We start from the raw sequence: 8,398 nt of genomic DNA, 5'->3' as shown, positions 1-8,398 counted from the left end.
CCCTCTCCCTCCCTCTCCCTCTCCACCACTGTGTGTTGTGTCTAAAGTTTAGAATAGGATTTGGGAAGAAAGAGAGAGACAACATATTGTACTAAATGAATACTGTAACAATTACAGTAACATTCAGATTCACCCTGGATACATGAAGACCATCCTGCAGCCATTTTTAAATGACAAAATATATTTCATGTTCTTTACATATTGACATGATCTTGTAATTTACACAAACTTACAGCCATCTTGAGAAACATGCAGGACCAAACCCAAAAAATACTTCACTTACCATTTTGCAATGTTTTTAAGATGTTGTTTGTACAATCAATAGGGAAAAAAGCAAAAAAAAAGCTAACTCATGGCACCAAGAAAACAACAGGTCTCAGAAAACTACAACTTCAGCTGTTTTTGTGAACCATTCATGTAGGCCTAATAGATCTGACAGAAAACAATATCATAAGATACTAAAATGTCTGCTTAATAATAATAATAATAGTAATAATAGAATGTCTGTTTATAATACTCTACATATTCACAATGAAGGTAGACCAATATATTAATCCTTGGCGCAAATAGCAATGGCCCTTTTTTGGCAAAAGTCTTATCTCTCTCATAGACAACACAACAACACTCTTCCTTATTATTCTCATTATCTGAAGAACGCAGTGTTTGGGCTTGCAAAGAAACCAGAGAAAACATAACCTGTCTCAACTCCTCAACGTTATAAAAGGATTATCTGAAGACAAACAATGCAAGACTATGCAAGTGAAATTAAATCATAAAATCTAACTGACCATTTCATGGGAGAATTTATAAGCAACTGCAAAAATAAACAAAGCATTGAAGGAATGAAAATAAGAGCTCCTCCTTAAAGCATTAGATAACGTGCAGGTGTTGAAGCCTGTCCTTATCTTTCAGCAGGCTGTCCATGGACACAAGTTTTGCACAAAACCTCATGCCATCAAATGACATAGAAAATTACTTCACATAGATGAGGATTTCTTTACTGGATTTCTTTAGAAGAAGAAATGGTAGATCACACAATTTGACTGACCGTGACATTAGCCTGGGTCCCTTCTCATTTATTTTTGCCTGACAGAAATGAAGATGCAAAAGCATAACTAAAAAAAATAAAAAATAAAATCCAAATAAACTGACTAAATAACTGACTAAATCCAAAATTAATGACTAACTGACTAAATCCAATATAAGTGACTAAATAACTGACTAACTGACTAAATCCAAAATAACTGACTAAATAACTGACTAAATCCAAATAAAGATCATCACTTCATGATGCAAGTTAGATAACATGTGCAGGTGTTGAAGACTGTCCTTGTCTTTCAGCAGGCTGTGCATGGTCCCAAGATTAGCCTGGGTCACTTCTCATTTACTTTTGCCAAACAGAAATAAAGATGCAAAAGCATAACTGAAAAAAAATCAAAATAAACTGACTAAATAACTGACTAATAAAGATCATCATGATGAAAAATACTGCTCATAATGGAGAATCATTGATTAAATTTCTTAGGTAGTCCCTCTCCCTTTTGGGAATTAAGAGAACAGCTCACATAAAAATGCAGAAAAAAAAATATTCCCCCTAAGGTCATTCCAAACCTGTTTTGACATTTCAAGTCTTCTGAAGTAACACCTGAAAGATTTGAGTGAGGAATAGCCCAACATATTTAAGTTGTTATGCACTGATTATATTCCCCCCTTGGTGGAAGATGTTAAATTAAACTTGTGAACTAAATTAGCCTGTTTCATGAACAAAGACGTGGAATATAACAAACAGGACCACTTTCATGATACTAGAAGCTCCAGTCCCCAATTCATTGTAACTGAGTGGAAAAAAGAAACCAGGACATTCTGCAAAACTTCCCCCTTTGTGTTACAGTAAAAAAAGTCAGTCATGGATTTGGAGCAAAATAACAAACATTTATCATTCATTGTTCCTATTTGTGTCTCTGTTTGTGCCTGCTGTGTGTTCATGGTACACAGTTTAAGACAAATGAGAAGCTTCTGAAGTCTTTCAGGGCTTCCCCATCCTGAGAGAACATACTAATCAAACTATCAGACCTATTCTGAATGAATATTTAGCATGTCATGTTTTTTCACTCCACAACAATTCCTGCATTGACTCAAAATTCAAGACCCAATCCCAAAAGAACAAGACGACCCTCTTGATGCTGTGATGTTTTGTGTGCAATCTGTCAGCTGAACGCTCTGCGGCTATCATTACTCTCAGAATAAAAAACAACAAGTGAACTAAAGGCGAAAATCATAGTCAGCCTAAAATAATATCATTTGCTATTTCATTCCACATCTAGTTATTTAGATTTTGTATTTAGATCAAACATATATATAGGCTTTTATACATTGCTTTAAGCGCCAATATTCCACATCAGGGATGTTTCCATTTATACGTGGCGACAGTACGGAAAAATCTTCAAAGCAACAGGTACACGTTTTCTAGCTGGAAAACTTTGAGAAACTGAACAACGCTTTCATTACCACATAAGCACGCTGTGAATGTATAAACGCGGCACTTACACAAAGGCGTGGTAGATAAAAGCCCAGGATCTTGGTCTCTCCAGCACGTTGTACAGGTAGTTCTGAATCCTCCGGTAGCGCGCGTTTCTCCGGCCGCTTTGCGCGCCGTACACCAGAGGCTTCCCGAGCAGACTCAGCCGAGCGCCCTGCTTCCCCCGGTCTCCTTCCGTGCCCGGTGCACCTGTGCCGGCATGAGATGCGGACAACAGTCCGTCCCCCGGCCGTGAACAATTGTTCTTCATCCTATTACCACACTCCACATTATGCAATCCGTAACTTTCGGCGTGGTGCCCCGGAGAGGTGTTCATCCAGAGGCCGGAGCCGACCTCATCTCCGCTGTGGTTGCGGGGCATGGCATCACCAACGCGGACCCAAACACGCGTGGCATGCGTATTGTTATATCTCTGATAGATGCGACGGGAGAGCCAAGAAATTACCAACGCGAAATGTTAAAAAGACTCAAAATATACAATTTACCTCCGGCTGTGACGAGCGAACGCCACTTTCTTCGCTCCTGGTATGGACACACTTCAGAGGTGTATAAAGTCACTGCTGGCGCTGACCCACGAGAAGAGCCCGTCAAAGTGACTTTATCTGACCGCGTACTTGTACAGCTCGTGTTAATCCAGCGCGCGCTTTTGATGTCGCTCCACGCGCACGCTTGGCGTTACTGCGCACAGGAAATCAACTGTGCCATTCTGCGTGCTCATGCTGTAGCACGTATAAAGCGTTTCGGTAATATTCTTGTAAATGATCCCAGTCAGCACCCGCTATCTTCTCCGACGTGAGTTTGCGGTAGGCTCACATTTCTGGTAATAATTCAATAAATAATGACGTAGACATGAGAAGTTCTGTGTCATTTTCTTTGTCGTTCCCCCGGCTGCTAGCTGACGGTTGTGGGTTCATGCACGTGTTTACATAGTAAAATGTTTATTTGCATAACAACTCGTTCTTGAAATCGTAGTTCCTAAAGTTAAACTGATATCGAGTTCCCCAGCGACACAACCCAAGGTTTCCTTTCAGGAATCATCGCGTTAAAAGCAAAGCAAAACAATAAATTAATTAATTAATTAATAATAACTCCGGTTTGCATTAAGAGGAGCTGTACTAGTCAAGCTTTAACCTCTCAAATGATGATATCAAATTGTTGGACGGGGGTCTTACACAGTTTTTTATTAAGGATGAGGTAACCATAGCAACAGTGTATTTATGTCGCCTTCCGGATTCATTTGGAAAACAACAACAACAGTAGTAATAATAATAAACAAACTTTATAAAAAGCCCAACAGTTCAAAAGATATTTGGCGAGAGCTCAACAAATTGGATCCATGAATAGGCCCATCTATAGAAATTCGCAGAATAGGTCATTTGCATAGTTCACACGCTGAATAAATTGGCAATATTATTAGAATGTCATCTCTATTAAAAGTTTCCTTTAAAATAAAGGCTCTGCTAAACATTTAGGCTATCACATTTTCCCTTTTATTCAGAGCCTCCGTAGTAACAACTGTCAGACAGCCCATGTGACTCAACCCAAAATAAAATCCACACGAACACTGTGTTTTCTGTGTGGGCATGCTAGCCCTCCCCTACAGTTAAACTCTGTAGATCTCCTGCTGTATCATAACGATCCATCTGTGAGAAGAAAAAAATATTGGACTACATTATTCATCATATCTTCGGGAACTCCGACATTAGTAATATGCAAAAGAGCAATTTGAGTCTATTTGATTATCAAATTAGGCGCTCTTAAGTTTAACTGTCCCTGCTCAACCAATGCTCAAGAGACATAAATAAATGTAATTAGCTGCAGACCAACTGGCAAATATGACAAAAGATCGAACAGACTGCAATACAGGCGCGTTACACAAACAACTTAAATTGAGAGATTCCGTCATGAATCTCATGCCACTCTCACTGATGGGGAAATGGTGGCTTTGTGTTCTTCCCTCGACCACTGTGCTTCCTTTTCAGTTCGGTTCAAAGCGCCTTTCTTGCGATCAGTAGTGAGCATCTTGTGTGCTGCAGCAATGAGCAACATCTTGTGCAGGATTTGTTCCATACTAAATAATTAACCAGTAAACGAGCGTTACCAGGATGGTGAAACCAAATTCAATTGTTCAGATTATTTATTTGTTTGTTTAATACCAAAAAGCATTTCACATTGTTTCAGGACTCAGCATCACAATCTTAGCACCTTCTGTAATTCTCCAAATAAGTAGCCTACGTTTCCCCCTTCTTGCATATTTCTTTTCTGACAAATTATCATTTACACGTGGCTCATGGGCTGCATTCCATTTGCTTCTCAACCTTATATCCCATGACTCAGAATCCAGCATGTATGAAAACACAGTAGGACTCTGAAAACAGTATGCGATGGAGTTCCAATCGTCTACATTAGAGGAATAATTACCCTCAGACTCGCATTCATTCTGGCTCATCAAGGGCTAAGAATAGAAATATACACTTCACCAGCTGCGTGCTACAGGACTGGTGTTAACTAGACTCACTCTCTTATGCGTTTTTTATGGTGATAAACTTGAGAAAATGATCCAGTAAAGTCCAAAATGGAAACCACTTCTGAATTTCATGACCTCTGTTGCTGCAACCCGCACCATCACTTGCCATCAGTCATGAGTGGAGCACTGGGGTCACTGGCTGAACACAGGGACACGTATCAGGCTAATTGCTGTGACGTGAGCTCGCGAGGCAACAGGGAAGGGCATGCAATCATGTTGCACTGCAATAGACGGCAGGAGACAATATAGGTTAAGTGAATCGCATATAGTTACTTTTTGCTTAAGGCGGAGTTTGTTGATTATTTTTGATGGTAAGTAGGCTACATTAATCTGGCTACCTGTATCTCTGTTTTAAGTGTCCTGACGTGGTCATACGGTTCTTGATTTTAGAATGAATCAAAAGATAGGCTAGTTCTTGCTATTAATTAACTCTAAAATGTACGATTTAAAACGAAGGCAACCCAGATGCTTCATAATTGCATACTTCTTCTTGCGTCTGAGTATTGCAAAAAGTTCATGATTCTCCACTGTGAATTACACGAGCTGATTCTCTGAAGAAGATTCTAACAAACGTCTGCCCTCTGCTGGTGACTGTAAGGATAACTCAAGCGGCACCATTCAATCATCATTGGTATGGCAATAGAGCAGACCTAGGTAAGTTGTCACAAATATATAATAAATATATTTCAGTAACTGTAAAGTTTGGGTCAAAAGTGCTATTACAACGTTTAATGCAAAACAATGCAAAAGCTGTGCTATTTACAGTTTAACTCCATGTAATTTTTACATTTCTGGATAATTTCATGTAGCATATTTGATCTGTGTGTGTGTAAATGGAAAGCATTGGTGGTCCAGAGTGTTTAGTCTGTGCGGACAAATTTACGTAGTCTAATTTTCTTTTTATAATCATGATATATCATGATATGTGCGTGGTAAGGTTTATAAATTGGACGTCTGATGTTCTGGATGGCGCAGAAGTGTTTTGTGTTACATATATGAATTAAACTATGAAGAATGACTGCTAAGGCCTACATGTCCTTGTCAAGCTATTTTTCTCAGTGCCTCTCAAAAAGTGGTGGCAACTGAACCGACTGGGACATGTCCCACGCACGAATGACACCTGTGATGTTTTATACCCATTTAAATTCTACAAAAAAGGGTAACACTTTAGAATAGGGAACACTTATTCACTATTAACTACGACTTTTCCCTCAATAAATTCCTAATTTGCTGCTTATTAATAGTTAGTAAGGTAGTTGTTAAGTTTAGGTATTGGGTAGGATTAGGGACGTAGAATAAGGCAATAATTTGTGCTTAATTAGTACTAATAAATGGCTAAAATTCTAGTAATATGCATGCTAATAAGCAACTAGTTAAGAGAGCCTAAAATAAAGTGTTACCAAATAAAATGTATAAAAAGCACTACCAGTTAGTCTCTAAACTAAGAAATCAACAAAGCAATGCACAAATATAAAGATGAAATTTTAAAGATAGGCTCTTATGTTGGCTTCATCATTTAGTACATCTTATTAGTGTTTTTACTGTAAAATGACAAATACAAAGTCTTCATGAATACATCCAAAAGGCTTTATAATGTGGTCTTATTATTTATAAGTGTTCTTTGTCTGCTTTAAGTAAAGGGGAACACTTTAGAATAGGGAACACTTATTCACTATTAACTACAACTTTTCCCTCAATAAATTCCTACTTTGCTGCTTATTAATAGTTAGTAAGGTAGTTGTTAAGTTTAGGTATTGGGTAGGATTAGGGACGTAGAATAAGGCAATAATTTGTGCTTAATTAGTACTAATAAATGGCTAATATTCTAGTAATATGCATGCTAATAAGCAACTAGTTAAGAGACCCTAAAATAAAGTGTTACCAAAAAAAAAGAAAGAAAAAAGCATTCCACTTTATTTTTAACATAAAACTGGGCTCTTGAATGTGTGAGGCTTCGGAGTTATTTTTAGCTGCAGAAAAGCTTGATATGCTGCTTGATATTGCTTGATATTAACTGGTATTTCTTAAAATAATATTTGAATGTATTGTCATACCTATAAACACACTGGTTTGTAGAGGAAATAGTTGAACCTTTTACTGCCATTTTTATTATTCTAGTTATTACCTATATGCGCTTCCACGTTGCAAAATAAGAAATAAACATTCCACGTTGCAAAATAAGGTGGATGATATAAAAATGAATGGCAGATTCTTAACACATATGTGACAACATGTCCCATTATTGAGCAAAATGTGAGACAACTAGCCAGTCTCCCATATACATTAGCTTCCCATAATACTGCTGTAAGTTGGATGATGTCATTTGAGATATTACTATCTCTGTTATTTCCCTCCACTCAAAAGCAGTAAGTACGTTTATTTATTTTCAAACTCTAATCTTGTTTTTTTTTTCAAATCTGGGGTAATATATGAGCTTAAGTTTGTCTAATCACTGTTGATGAATAAAACGTTCCATGTACAGTAAAAGAAAAGAACAAACATCGGGTTGAAATTTCTTTCACACACTTTTTTTTATTTGGAAATAATAAAAATGAACTTTTTTTCCTTTTTTTTTTTTTATATAAAACATACACATCGTATGAGCCACACCTGTATACAAACAGAAATGTTGCAGTGAATACTTTTTCTTTTTCATAATCTCAGTGGAACACATACTAGAAGTTGTAAACAGTCAGCATTGTTTTTCCCCTCTACCCAAGAACACTGATCAAGTAAAATAAACTCCTGTCTCTCATGAAGAAAAACAATCAACATTTTCTGATAGCAGAGGTGAAGAATTTGACTCGAAAACACAGAGAAAATGTCGATCTGGCTACAGCTTTAGAGCGGAGTGGTTCAGCCCTCTAAAAGTGACAGTGAGAGCTCTAGATTTGGACCCATATGATAAGAAAGGTGTCCGCTCAGCGGTCCCTTATATTGGGATGGTTGTTCTCAAAATTAAGCCTTGGCCCCTTTGCAAATATGGCTTAACCACATGGTCATCTCATATTTACAACACATGCGCTAATAAGTCTCTGTGCATTTACATTTATATTTATTATGGATATTGTTATGTATGTATGATATATTTTTGACATTTCCTGTTTTGATATTGGTATACTCTTGAATAACTTGATGGGATGTATACATATTTTCTAGGTTATTTTCTGTGGTTTTGAGGTAAATTATGATACAGTAAAATGTGTAAAACATGAGGGAGGTTAGTTTTTGTTCAGTGTTACAGTACAGCACATTTTCCCTTAAGGGATATAAAAGACAAAAAAGCAATAATCAAAAACTTGAAAAAAGAAAAAAAAAAAGGTTCCAACATT

The 8,398-nt window shown here is 37.3% G+C and overlaps 1 pseudogene; it reads right to left on the bottom strand.

The window, feature by feature from the left end:
* Positions 1 to 3,231, bottom strand: part of LOC107738470 (potassium voltage-gated channel subfamily KQT member 5-like) — a 152,355-nt pseudogene extending 149,124 nt beyond the window's left edge.
* Positions 3,232 to 8,398: the final 5,167 nt, after the last annotated feature.

Source organism: Sinocyclocheilus rhinocerous, unplaced genomic scaffold (genome assembly GCF_001515625.1).
Source record: "Sinocyclocheilus rhinocerous isolate Xijiao unplaced genomic scaffold, SAMN03320098_v1.1 scaffold1907, whole genome shotgun sequence".
Taxonomy (NCBI): domain Eukaryota; kingdom Metazoa; phylum Chordata; class Actinopteri; order Cypriniformes; family Cyprinidae; genus Sinocyclocheilus; species Sinocyclocheilus rhinocerous.
This window is presented reverse-complemented; position numbering and strand designations above follow the sequence as displayed.